This window comes from Equus caballus, chromosome 11, assembly GCF_041296265.1.
Source record: "Equus caballus isolate H_3958 breed thoroughbred chromosome 11, TB-T2T, whole genome shotgun sequence".
Taxonomy (NCBI): domain Eukaryota; kingdom Metazoa; phylum Chordata; class Mammalia; order Perissodactyla; family Equidae; genus Equus; species Equus caballus.
Window position 1 is genome coordinate 23979016 of NC_091694.1, and position 12446 is coordinate 23991461.

The window sequence follows — 12446 nt, forward strand, 5'->3', positions numbered from 1 at the left end:
TGGGAACTGGACACATAGGAGATACATGGGGCGCCCACCTTCCAAGGAGGTTCTGGAGACTCGGATGTGCAAGTGACCACAGATGACTTGTGACATGGAGTTTATTTAGAACAGATATGGAGCAGTAGAGGGTGTCTTCAGGACAAAGCAGCCACCCCAGCCCTGACCAGGTGTCAAGGTTTCTTGCATTCTCTCTCCCAGCAGGTCTGGCAGGTAGAGGTTCTGTTGCCCTGGGGGTTCCTTTATCAGTAGCAGCTATTTCTTCATCAAATGAGTTCTGCATACCAGGAATTGGGCTGGGTGTCACAGAGGAAGAACATCCATGGTCCATGTCCTCATGGGTCTGAGAGCAGGGGAGGAGCTGGGCTCCAGGCACAACGGCTGCCTCTAAGTCCCATATCCTGAGAGGTCAGAGCCAGGTCATGAACCCATGACTTCTGCCCCAGCCAGGGATGTGCCCTCCTGTCTGCAGAAAGGGGCTGAGCTACTTATTCGTCAACTCTGGGTGCCTTTCATTCCCGTGTGACCCTCTCAGGTCAAGGGTTCACTTAGAAACAAAAGGCGAGGGCAATTGCTCATTGAAGGCCTGGGGTTCAGCTCCAGACCCAAGGCAAACACCCTTCCGCATTTAGTGCCAAGGTCCAGCCCCCCGGAGAGAGACTTCCCAGCCTCCTCTGCTCCTCTGTTGGAGCTAACAACTACAGCTGGCCTCTAAAAGTTCATCCAACCTTGATTCCATCTGCAGCCATATCCTGAGTGCCAAGAAAGATGAGAGAGCCATTCCTGTGGGACATGACTTCACAAGTCATGGGAAAGAAGGTTCTGGAACCTCTGGCACATGGATGTTCAGGGCCCCCTGGTGCTCTCTCACCTCAGTCAACTCCCATGGAGGAAGGCAGCACCCAAATTTCTTGGTCGGGGTCCTGTTTGGATCTCTGATAGCATTTGCTGGAAGGGCTTAAGTGAATTAGGGGTGGAACAGGGACACAGGCAGAGAAGAATCCTAGCCATGGAGTAAAAAGGCAAAGGATGAACTGGGAGTGAGCTAGAGGCAGGGGCATGACCCAGGTAACCACTTCTGGTCCTTGGGCCTGTCTGAAAGTGGGAGGGAACCCCAGTATCCCACAGCCTGGGCCTTCCCCTATCGCTGGGGTGAGGGGAAACTGGGGACATAGGGAGGCGAGTCTGGCAGTTTGTCTCCTTGACTTCTGGGGACCTGGGAAAGGGCTCAGGTGCAGAGTGGAAAGTTGCTGGGGGCTGAGAGGAAAGGCAGGGAAGGGAGAAAAAACTAGAGTGCCTCCAGCCTAGGTCCCCCAGAGCCACAGCCTTTCATGTAATGCCTCCCCCAAAGGAGAGGACATGAGGAGTGAGGGGGCTGGGGAGGGGCTGGCGAGCCTTGTCAACACTTGTCGTTCCCCTCCTAAGCAGCACTGGGATCAGATATAAGGACCCTGCCTGCTCACTACTCTGTAGGAGTCCTGTCGGGGGCACTAGGGGCCAAGAGAGTGTAGGGTCAGAGGGGTCTTGATCTCTAGGCTCCTGGGAAAGTGAGGAGGGTGAGACGACTCTCACAGGAGCCAAGTGGAGGGAAGACCCCCACTGAGGCTGGAGAAAACACTTTTATCACTGCAGACCCAGAGCCAGATGTGGCAGGGGATGGGGGCACTTCATGGACGAGACCAAGTCGTCCATGGCTTCATCTCCAAGTACCCAATGAAAGGCCAACACCCAGCAATCTCTCCAGCTTCGGCTCTTCGGCTCTCAGTCTCTCCAGCCACCAGCCGCCCCTCGGGCCTCCCAGCTTCATCTCTGGGGACCCTGCAGCCCTGCCCTCTCCCAGCCAGGATTTCCTCAGCCAGAGCTACCAGGCCTTGGAGACCCCTGCCCATCTCCTGGGTCCCGGTGCAGGCTGTGTCAGGCTATCAGCTAAGGAGAGCAACAGCTCCTTTCAGAAGCTGCTGGAGTGTGTGTGCGTGTGTGTGTGCGTGTGTGTGTGTGTCGGGGAGAAGCTGATCGCTAACAAAAAGGAGGGATGTGTTGGTGAGTCAGCCGTGTTAATGAGAAACACCTCACCCCGCTGATTAGGACTAATGAAGAAGAACAGAGCGGGTGGGGGTTCACTCAGTCACATCTTTATAGGGTAGGGGGAAGCAGAACAGCTCCCCCAGTCCCATTCCTCCCTCAGCAAGGACAAGAGCAGAACAACTTTGGCTACCACAGGAAGAATTGAGGTCAGATGCAAGGATGAAACATCAAGGGCAAGGGGGTCCTAACTGGGAAGGGGTGGGACCAGGTGTCCAGGGGCAGAGGCCAGACAGTGTGGGGAAAACGTGTGTGATTCTCTTGCACCCTGTGCCATCCTTGCCCCTCCCCTAATTTCTCTATGTTGACTCCAGAGAAATTCTTGGCACTGATGTCTGTGCCCCAGGCTGCCCAAGTGCCTTTTGAGAGCTAACGCCGTCTGCAGAGGCCGTGAGGGTACTGTTGAGATGGCTCCAGTCTGCGCTGCCTCCCATGGGCAGCCTGCAAGAGAAGGCTCTGGTTTGGGGCATTGACTGTGCAGATGTTAATGACCCAGGGAGGCCTGACAGGACGAGGGCAGGAGGGGGCTGGGGTCGGGGAGGACCTGGGCCTCAGCTGGAGCCCTCTCAGTGAGTCCCCTGTCCTTGTGGCAGAGGGAGAAGCCCCCGAGAACCAGCAGCTTCACCCACCCTCCATGCCAACTCAGCCCAGGGCCAGAGCACCCTGCGCACCTCGCAGATGTTCCAGTCGGCTGTGTGAGTGTGGGCATGGGGGAGGGAGGGGAGGGCTGGGAGGGGGACAGGATGGGTGTCGGCCAGCACCTCCAACACCTCCTAATTTGCATTACCACTGACACCCTTCTTGACCAAAAAATGGAGCCAGAAATAACAAGGGGGAGAGGTGGTTCCCTGGGGGGGCCTTTTAGGCTCTTTCCTTGCCTCCAGCACTCCTGCAGCTGGGGGCGGGAGGTCAGGCCTTTCCAGTCCAACAGCTGGCCCCTGGGCGGGGTGGGGCGGGAAATTCACCCACTGGTGCTCCTCCGTCTTCCAACTGGGCAGATTCCCCATCCCAGCCTCGCACTTCTCTCGGCCCCAACACCCAGCCCTGCCCCTGTCCTTCTTTGGGGCCTACTTCACCCACCCTTCCCTCCTCTGGGAGCCTTCTCCCCGGGGCCCCTCCCAGCTGTGGTGACCCCAGCTTTGCCCAACTAGGGAGTTGTTTTCTTCAGTCTGTGTCCTGCTACCCCATCAGATTGGGCATTTCCCAGGACATGGCCCAAACTTCCCCTGCCAGCCTGGGAGCCACTCACAGGAACATTCTGCATGAGGAATAGTCCAAACAATAGCAAGGGAGCTTCTGAGTAGATTCCAGAAGTGGCATGAAGAGGATCAGGGTCTAGTGTGAAACCCTGGCCCTAGGCCCATGGGGTGGGATGGAGAGGGGACTCCCAGCTCTGTTAGAGGTCTCCGCTCCACCTTTACCTGCAGGTTGTTCCCGAGGGTCAGACCAATCCCTTGTGAGATCCTCGGAGAAAGAAATATGTGCTATTTGACATATTTCTCCCCTGTCCCAGTGTCTACCACGCAGACCCCCACAAACACTTTTGGTGCTTGATCTTTGTGCATTGAATTTACTTCTGTCCCAAAGAAGGTAAGGAATGATGCGGCAGCCCCAGCTTGGAGGTGGGAGATGGCGAACGTGATGGGCCGAGGAGAGGGAGGCTTCCTCTCTGCCAGAGGTGTCCTGGGACCTGGAAGAGTGAGGTGGAGAGGGTGAAGGCAGAGCAGAAGGGCCTGGCAGGGAAACCAGGTCGCGAGAGACAGTGAGAGAGCTGTGAACACACTGTGGGAAGGAGTGAACGATGAGCTGAGTTCTCCCCCTCCAGAGATGCTATTTTGGAGGGAGAGAATATATGCGGTGCAGGGCGCAGGGTCGGGGGAGTATGCCACCTTCCACAGGGGTCAGCTGGACCACCTGCTGCCTTCACTCTCCTGGCCAGCCATCTCACTGGCCCTGGGCCCACTCCCAGCACTTCTCTCCCCATTGGGAAAATCTTCCTGCTCTCTTGAGCGCAAGAGGAGAAAGAAGGAGCTAGGAGATTTGCAGGTGGCCTCTTGGCACCTGCTTGAGAGTCCCCTGGGGCCACAGTCCTAGGGAGACACTTCTATTTCCATTACTTCCTTGGAATGAAGATGTGGGGGCTACTGTGGGGCATGAGGTGCAGCAGGCATAGAGTACAACTCAGCAGGCTCCAGCACTTCTTGTCCCCAACTCCATACTTAGGCACTCTCCATGCATCCCCCTTTAGCATCAAACTTAGGGAGAAAATTTGGTATTAAAAGAGAAAATTTGGTGTTAAAAGAGGCCAGGCAGAAGGTGCTTCCAGGGCCAGCTGGGTTTGCCCACAAGAAATCCGACCTCTCCTGGTGGGAGAGCCAATCTTGCCTCTTTGGGTCAAGGAGGCTGGACAGAGGTCGATGTCAAGTACAGCCCCTGCTTGGCATGAAGGGAAATTCCTGTGCCCCAGCTCAACCCCTCTGGGGGGCCCTGACTCATTTTGGGATGAAAGCTCCAATGCCCTGTGGGTTTCTGTGGTGGCTGGGGGCAGCGGCTGACGAGGCGTGTAGATCGAGCACTGGGGATGAGCGAAGACTTTTGTTTTCGCTTTTGGAGCTTGGCTCTCTTTCTGCCTGAGGGTCCAGCTTCACCTGAAGGAGCAAGGTTGACTGAGATGGAAAGAAGGCCAGGCTTCTAGCCAGTGAGGTGCTGGGCAGGGCCACAGTAGAAGCAACATTAGGTTAGACTTTAGGAAGAACTTCCAGTGAAGACACTGGGGCGCATTTGTGAGATGAACCGAGGCATCCGTTTTCCACAGTAGATCCCTCCCTCTAAGGCTGCGGAGTTCGGGCTGGCATGGGGCAGTGCAGGCCAGAGGTAGAGAGATGAGCACTGCGACCCACTGCAGGTGACAGGGGCCTGAAGTCTCCAGGGAGGAGGGATGAGGGTGGGTTCAGTATCAGAAGGCATATGTCCCCAAGCCAGACCGTGGGTCAGGGATTAGAGTTAGAAGACCCCTGGTGAGAAAGCCTGTCTCTCGTCAGGTCCCTCTCCCTCACCGTCCTATCTTCATGCTTATCTTCTTCTGGTCTCACAGACCAGGGAGGGGATGAGAGGAGAGGAAACAGCTATGGTCAAGGGGAGACTGGCTCCTTTCCCCTGTGCCTGGAGAGAGAGAGGCCTGCAGGGGGAAATGGGGATAGTGGAGCCAAATTCCATAGGGTGGAGGAGCTAGAGGGGGTCAGCAGAGGGCCAGGGGTCTACAGGGAGCCCGTGTCATTCCTGCCAGAGCCCCCTGCTCCAGAGGGATGCCCAGCCCAGGCTTTCGGCCCACAGGTGAGTAGGTGGATGAGGCTGATTGAACAATCGTGTCCCTCCCCCTTCCTAGGGCTCTTGGTCTTGTGGGTGCTGCAGGAGCTAAACTCTCCCGCCCCCCCAGACGGTAACAGCGAACTGTGGATGAGAGGTGAGGGGAGGATCAGGCGATGGTGTCGAGGAGATAGTTCACCCCGAAGCATGGTGAGGGGCAGGCCAGAGGACAGTGCCCCCTGGTGCTGGCCTTTCTGGAGTGCCCAGCACACACAGCGAACTTACCTGAGGGATCAGAGAGCCCCTTGCTTGCCTCGGCATCCTATTCCCTCCCAGACTGGCAGGTGGTTAAGCCTGAGGACAGAGGAGGGATTGAGCAGGACTTGGCACAGGAGCCCTTAGCCACCCACCCCCCGAGTCCTCGGAGCTCAGAGATTTGTGTGTCTCCAGTCTCAGGCACTGCCCTAGTCCCCCACAGTGGGCACATGTGGGTCTCCCCCTCACTGTCCTCCAGACTCACCCTGTTACACTTAGCCCCACACTTAGATGTGTAAAGCACACAGATGGTCCCAGTGACTCACACACACACACCCTTCCTCACTTACCAGACTCCCACTGACACCCACCTGCAGACACACACTCCTCCCAAAACGCAATGCATACACACACACAGTCTCACACAACCAGGAATACAGTGCCACACGGGTATGTCCCAGGTGTCACAGGGTCATAGGCAAGGACTGCTGTGCATTCACACATGACTCCATGCAGACCCCAGGAATAGTGCACACCGACACATGCGTGAAGTCCCACATGCACACACAGGCATATGCTCCTGGCTTTGAGGCTGACCCCATTATCCAGTGGTGTGCTGGTAAATGTTTAACAACCAGCTCTCCAACTTGAGCTGCCACTCTGACAGCGCTGAACATTGGGAGGCAATGCACACAATTGTCCTTTGTAGAAATCACATGATGAATCTTTTTTTTTTAAAGATTGGCACCTGAGCTAACAACTGTGGCCAATCTTTTTTTTTTTTCTTCTTATTCTTCTCCCCAAAACCCCCCAGCACATAATTATATATTCTAGTTGTGAGTGCCTCTGGTTGTGCTATGGGGGACGCTGCCTCAGCATGGTCTGATGAGCGGTGCCAAGTCCACACCCAGGATCCAAACCAGCGAAACCCTGGGCTGCTGAAGTGGAGCGCACAAACTTAACCACTCGGCCACGGGGCCGGCCCCCACATGACAAATCTTAAGCACAAATGGGCAGCCCCTAGCAGGGCTGCACCTGGGAAGCAGTGACTCATTAGGGCAGCTTCTTTCCCCATGGGGGTGCCTCCCCTTCCCCACCTTCTCTCACCCCCTACTCCTGTCCAGACCCCACTTCCTGCCCTTCTCGCTTCTCCTCTTCCTTCCCTGTCACTCAGGGCTGCGAGCTATGTCTGGTACTCACTCATGTCTTTCTCACCCTTGCTCCCTCCTTTCTCTCCCTGCCATGGCCACAGCCACCGGGTGTGGGGAGTGACAGGCCCATAGCTAATTCAGGCAGGCTTCCCCGGAGGAAGAGGACAAGGAGATGCCCACGTTCCCTCTCTCTGCCTGGCTGCTGATGTTGTGTACCTGCCTCCTTGCACCTGGCCTGTCCCTGGTTACCTTATTCTTCTCCTAGTCATCAGGACAGAGTCTGGTCAGGAGGTGGAGTGAAAGTGTGAACAGGAGAGAATTTGCATCTGGTGGGGCAGTGAGGGGAGGTAAGGTTAGAGCCTGAGGCTCTCTCATCCTAACCATCTTCTGGGAACATGGCATCACTTCTCAGAGCTTCTGTTCCTCAGTGTGAAAAAAAAAATGAAGGGACTGACCTAGTGGTTTTAATTTCCTTCTCAGCTCTGACATTTTGGCATTCTATATTTCTGAGATTCTTCCAAAATCTACTCTGCGAGAAGTAGCCCCTATTGCTAATGCTGATCTTTTCCCAGCTCATGAGAGGGGTGAACAGATGTGGTTTGGGGATTGGGGGCCAGTAGGTGCCACAGCTAAAGGAGCTGGAGACCGGGCCTGGGTGCCTGTGGTTTTTGGTTTGGAGCCCGGCAGCCCATGTACATTTGGAGAACCTTCCAGCAGCCTCTGTTCTCTTTGCTGTGGCTCCTGAATTATTCCTGCCATATACATATATAGGAGGAAAAGGGGCGGGGCGGGACAGAGAAGAGGGAGGAAGGGAAGAAAGAAGGAAGGAAGGAGGGAGGGAAAGAAAGGAAAAGGAAAGGAAAGACAGAAAGAAAATGAACAGAAAAAAAGAAAAGGAAAGGGCTCAGCCTGGATCCAGGAAGCAGCCAGCCTAACCAGTGAACTTGCCAGGGGGACTGGAGGGGATGGGGAGAGGTGCCCCTAGTTGTTACAACCCTGCCACGTGAATCGGCCAGGTGGGGGCAGTTCCAGACCTTCCTGAGCTTGGGCTGAGTGGTGCCAGGGCAGAGGTGAGTGCCCCCACACTGCCCCGTCGGTGCCCCGCAGGGCTGGGGTCCTGGAGGCAGCCCACTCCTCTGCCCACGGCCTCCTGCCGCTGCTTTACTGCTCCTTCTGAAAACAACTGAAACCACAAAATTGGCTTGTGGTTGGGTTAATATCAGTCACTGCTATTCAGCTTGGCTTCCTAGGATGACTAAGGGGGTTGGAAGCCCCTCCTATTAGACCCCCAGATCTTCAGGAGTCGGAGGCACAGACGGAAACTGGTTTCTTTTGGAGGCTTTTGCTGGGGTGGGGGTTTCTGGATGGCAGGACTGCAGGCACTGCACTCTAACATGTCTGTGAGCCCAGGGGTCTGGGAGGTCACCCCGGTGGGGGTAACCTTATTCCTAGGTTGCCTCATCCAGCTTGAAGTAGGGAGGAGCTGAGGTTGAGGACACTTGGGTCCCCCAAAGAGTCTCCTTTCAATCTGCCTCTTCCAGCTCCACTTCTCCAGTGAGCCAAGCTGCTGCTGAGGGTGGGCTCATGGGCAGGGCCTGGGTAGCAGCCTGACAGCCCAGCTGGTGCTTGGGCCTCGTACCAGAGTCCTTAGTTGGAATTCCCCCACCTCCCTCCCAGATGGCTGTCCCCTCCCCTCTCCGGACCTGGAGTCCCCTCCCCTCTCGGGGCCAAGTTCCACTGGTGGTCCTTCAGGCAGGAGTGGTGTAGATGGCAGAAGGCAGGCTGTAAATATGGATGCTCAGGCCCCAGACCCTGGTAAATGACATCTAGAGTTTGACAGTTCTGGAGTTTGACAGGGCCTACCTCTCCATCCTTCCCAGAGTCAGGAAGACAGAACTCAGGTGATCCTGAGTTCGGGGTGGAGGTGGGGCAGGTGAGAGAGAGGCTTTCTTCTTTCCTTCTGGATATTAAAACACTCTTGGCCCCTTTTCCTACCTCCTCCTTCCTGTGCATCAGTGGTAGCAAGCGCCAAGGGGGGAGGTCCCATCCCCTCATCTCAATGTTATGTAAAGTGGGGTAAGAGCATCCTTTAGAAAGTTTTGCTATTTTTATTGATCTGTAACATCTCAAAGGAAGAAGTACGCTTGCCATGCAAATACACATCAAGACGAATCTCCCGTCCCCTTCCCCCATGTCACCTCCCAACCCCACTCACAGAGAATGCTGGGACTGCCCCGCTGTGCCTCAACATCCCAGCAGCCTGGTCCTCCCGTTCCCTCGGGGCTTAGGAAATGAGCCCAGACTGGGAGACAGGAGGGTGGGTCCTACCCTAGGTTGGTTTTCCCTTTTGGTGACTGTCACTAAGCCTCCTTTGTGAGAGTGGGATTATTTCAGCGCTGACCTTTGTGCATCTGTGATGCTAGTGATGAAAGGGAAAAGATGACCATTCCTGTGACCCCTTCTGCCCGCACCCCCATTACCGCGGTTCTCCCTGCTTCCCGTGCCCTGCCCCGCCCCCGGTTCTGCCCGCTGCTCTCTTTCTGACTGTCCATTGTCTCAGTTTCTCTCTCTCCTGCTTTCATTCTCCGTCTCTCCATCTCTCTTTCTGTTTCAGCTCCCTCCTTCTCCCCAGCCCGCCCCCAGGCTGGGGTGGGCACACGTGAGGTTTTCAGATTGCTGACTCAGGCCCTTCTAACCACCCCTTCCCCAAGATTCAATTTCCCCAAGGGGCAAGACCCTCCCCAAACTCGCTAGTCCTCATCCAGGGTCTGGGAGTGGCGTTCTGATGACTGGGGTTCATGTCTCTCTGAGCCTTTGAGCAGGCAGGAAGGTCGGGGGTCTGTACGACTTATCTGTGACCTGCCCCCACCAGCTGAGGGCTGGGGGTCCCCTGGTGGGAAGAAGACGAGTCAGCTTTTTGAGATGGGAAGTGTCCACCTCTTCACTGATTCCTGAATTCCCCAATCTTTGGGGGGGGGGGGGGCTTCTTCTCACTTAAGGAGGGGAAAGAATCTGTTTCATGCCCCAGGTTGCAAGGTGGGGAGGTGGGTACTGACCAGAATCGTGATTCTGGGAGGGAGGGAGAGTTTATGTGAACAGGAACATATGAAGAACATACGTGTGGAAAAAAATTCATGTCACTCATAAGCACACCAGAGGCACAGCACCTCGCCTCCTCCATCCCACCTCCACTTTTGGGGGCTAGGGGGACTCACCCCCAGTACCAATCACACACATGTGTTAAGCACACACACGCACACACCACGCTCGCACTCTCGCTCACACATCCGATGAACTAGAAGAACAGGACTGGGGAGCTGGGCTGAAAGGGGGGAGGGGGGACAGGAAGGCAGGGTAGCCCCTCCCCCACCCCCTGCCCGGTGCCCACCCTCCGCCTCCCCTCCCGGTAGCTGGTGAGGTCTCTGCCCCCTTGACTTTTCCCAGCTTCGAGGAAATACCTCCCTTTAGGGGAAAGCGAGATCGTGAGGGGAAGCAGGGGAAGCACTGACTCCGGCAGCAGCGTGAGCCTCATTTTCCAGTCTGGGGCGGGGCGGAGGGAGATGGCACTGGGGACGCCCGGGCGATGGGGCCTGACTCAGAGCCAGAACCACAGAGCTCGTCCGCTGTATTGTCATCGGGGAACAAGAAGCCACCAGGTTTATAAGAAACTGCGATTCATCTCTGCCCCCTTCCACCCCTCTGCAAGGAATCAAGGTTAGACTCGAGGAAGAAATTACAGCCCAAGCAAGGAAGGGACTCTGCCTCAGATGATCTCTTTGGAAGTCTTCCTGGGTTCCTTAAAGAAAGATGGCAGGTTCAGGGGCTTTAGATCTTGAGGCAAGTATGGGGCCAGAGGATGGCTCTATTTCCCCCCTCCTCACTCCCAGCACAGAATGGGAACTGTTAAGCTCCCCCATGGTACCCCCAGAGCTATTGCCGCAGCCGGGGCAAACAGGGGTCCCCAGAACCATAGGCAGTCAGGTTGGCACGGAGAGGGGCGGAGAAGCTGGAAGCTCCAGCTGGCTCTGCTGCCCCTCACTTGGCTACTGGCTCACAGGTGCCAAGGTGAGAAGCAAGAGGGCGGGCGAGGGCAGAGCTGAAGGTGTAATGAACCTCCGAGTGGGCAGGGAGAGGGAGGCAGCATTGCTTGGCAGGGAGCATGCCCAGTGACGTCCCTCCCCCATTTCTAAGAGCTATCCAGGCCCCCTCCCCACTCACATGGAAACACCTACCAGCTTGGATGTGAGGCGGTGGGCCTGGTTGCCAGGGGCAGGGAGTTCAGAGAACTGAGGAATGTCCCTACCCCCTACCCCTGCTCCTGGAAGCTGGGACTCCCGGGCTCTTCCCGTCTGGACCCGGTTTCCTCCACTGCCAGCATGCCCGGCCCAGCCGGCCGTGTCTGTGCCTCTGAGCCAGTCCCTCCCATTTCAGTTCCTCAGTCCTGCTTCCCACCCCTCCTGCCCCATAGGTTGGGATGGTATTTGCTGAGTAATGGAGTTTAATTTTGCAGAACAGGACACCAGGAGTGACTTCCCAGAGTACAGGGGAAAGCTCACTGGGTGATCTGGGGAGGCATTAGGGTCTTGCCTTTCTCTGGAGGAAGGGGAAGGACTCTAAGGTGGAATTGGGTTGAGAGGGACACCTTATGAGGAGAGAGGGATAGCAGGTAAAAATAACTGAGAGCCTGGGGAAACTGAGTCACCCCTCTGAGCATCAGTTTGCTCATCTGTAAAATGAGAAGAACAACAGTATCCTCTTTGGGGTCATGGGAAGGCATGGTGCCAGCATAAGGGCCCAGCATTGGGGCATCAGCTGCGTGACCTTGACAAGGTACTTAACTTCTCTCTGCCTTGTCTGTAAAGTGGGGAACATGATCCCTGCCCAGGTGACCTCACAGCATTGTGCAGTCTAACGAAATCAAGGGTGTGAATTGCCTGGGGGTGTTCTCTGGTCTCTTCCTCCGTGCCCCCAGCAGCAGCAGGGCGAATGGGAGAATCAGGAAGAACTCGGGTTTTTCCAGTTTCCAAACTCACTGGGAGTCAAGGCATGAGACCAAGTACAAGCTGGACTTGGCAATATGTCCAGGGTAGTGGGAGCCTGCGAACCCTGGTACACGGCCCATTCCTGGGGCCCTGAGCCTTGGGTGGTGACCCCAGGTCAGTGTGTGTGTGTGTGTGAAATGCAAAGGCCATGGCCCAGTATCTTGATTCCCAGTTGCTGGTCCAGTTGCTGAGGACTTAACCTGACCAAAGCAGCCCTCCCCAACCCACAGAAACGTCAGGTTCTGGTGCCACTGATTGGAAAGAAATGGAGGCAGGCATGGGGAGGGAGCAGAGATGGGCGGCACACCAGCTTCATGCCCCCTGTGGCTAGAGGTCCAGGGGCTGTCTCAGGGTCCTGCACAGAGTGCCAGCCGCCCATGGCCCTGGTGGAAGGAGGTTAGCAGGACGCCTTGTGACACTTCTTGGGTAACTGAGGGGGGTGGGCAGCAGACAACAGGCTCCCGGGGAAATCTCAGACTTGTGTGTCAGAGTGGATCTGTGTCTGGGGTGGTAAGTGGGGTTAAACTCAAGGTCAGATTTAGCCAATCCATTTCTGCGCCAACATGGCCTTGGGTGCCCTCCATCGCAGTGGCTGAGACCCAGGTGTCCA

The 12446-nt window shown here is 56.1% G+C and overlaps 1 long non-coding RNA gene across 1 annotated transcript; it reads right to left on the bottom strand.

The window, feature by feature from the left end:
* Positions 1-84: 84 nt before the first annotated feature.
* On the bottom strand, positions 85-9097 carry LOC111775653 (uncharacterized). The gene is made up of 3 exons (XR_002811484.2): positions 9010-9097; positions 5674-5742; positions 85-3772 (listed from the first exon to the last, which is right to left on the bottom strand). It is a non-coding gene; the product is annotated as an uncharacterized lncRNA (long non-coding RNA).
* Between the last annotated feature and the right edge of the window lie 3349 nt (positions 9098-12446).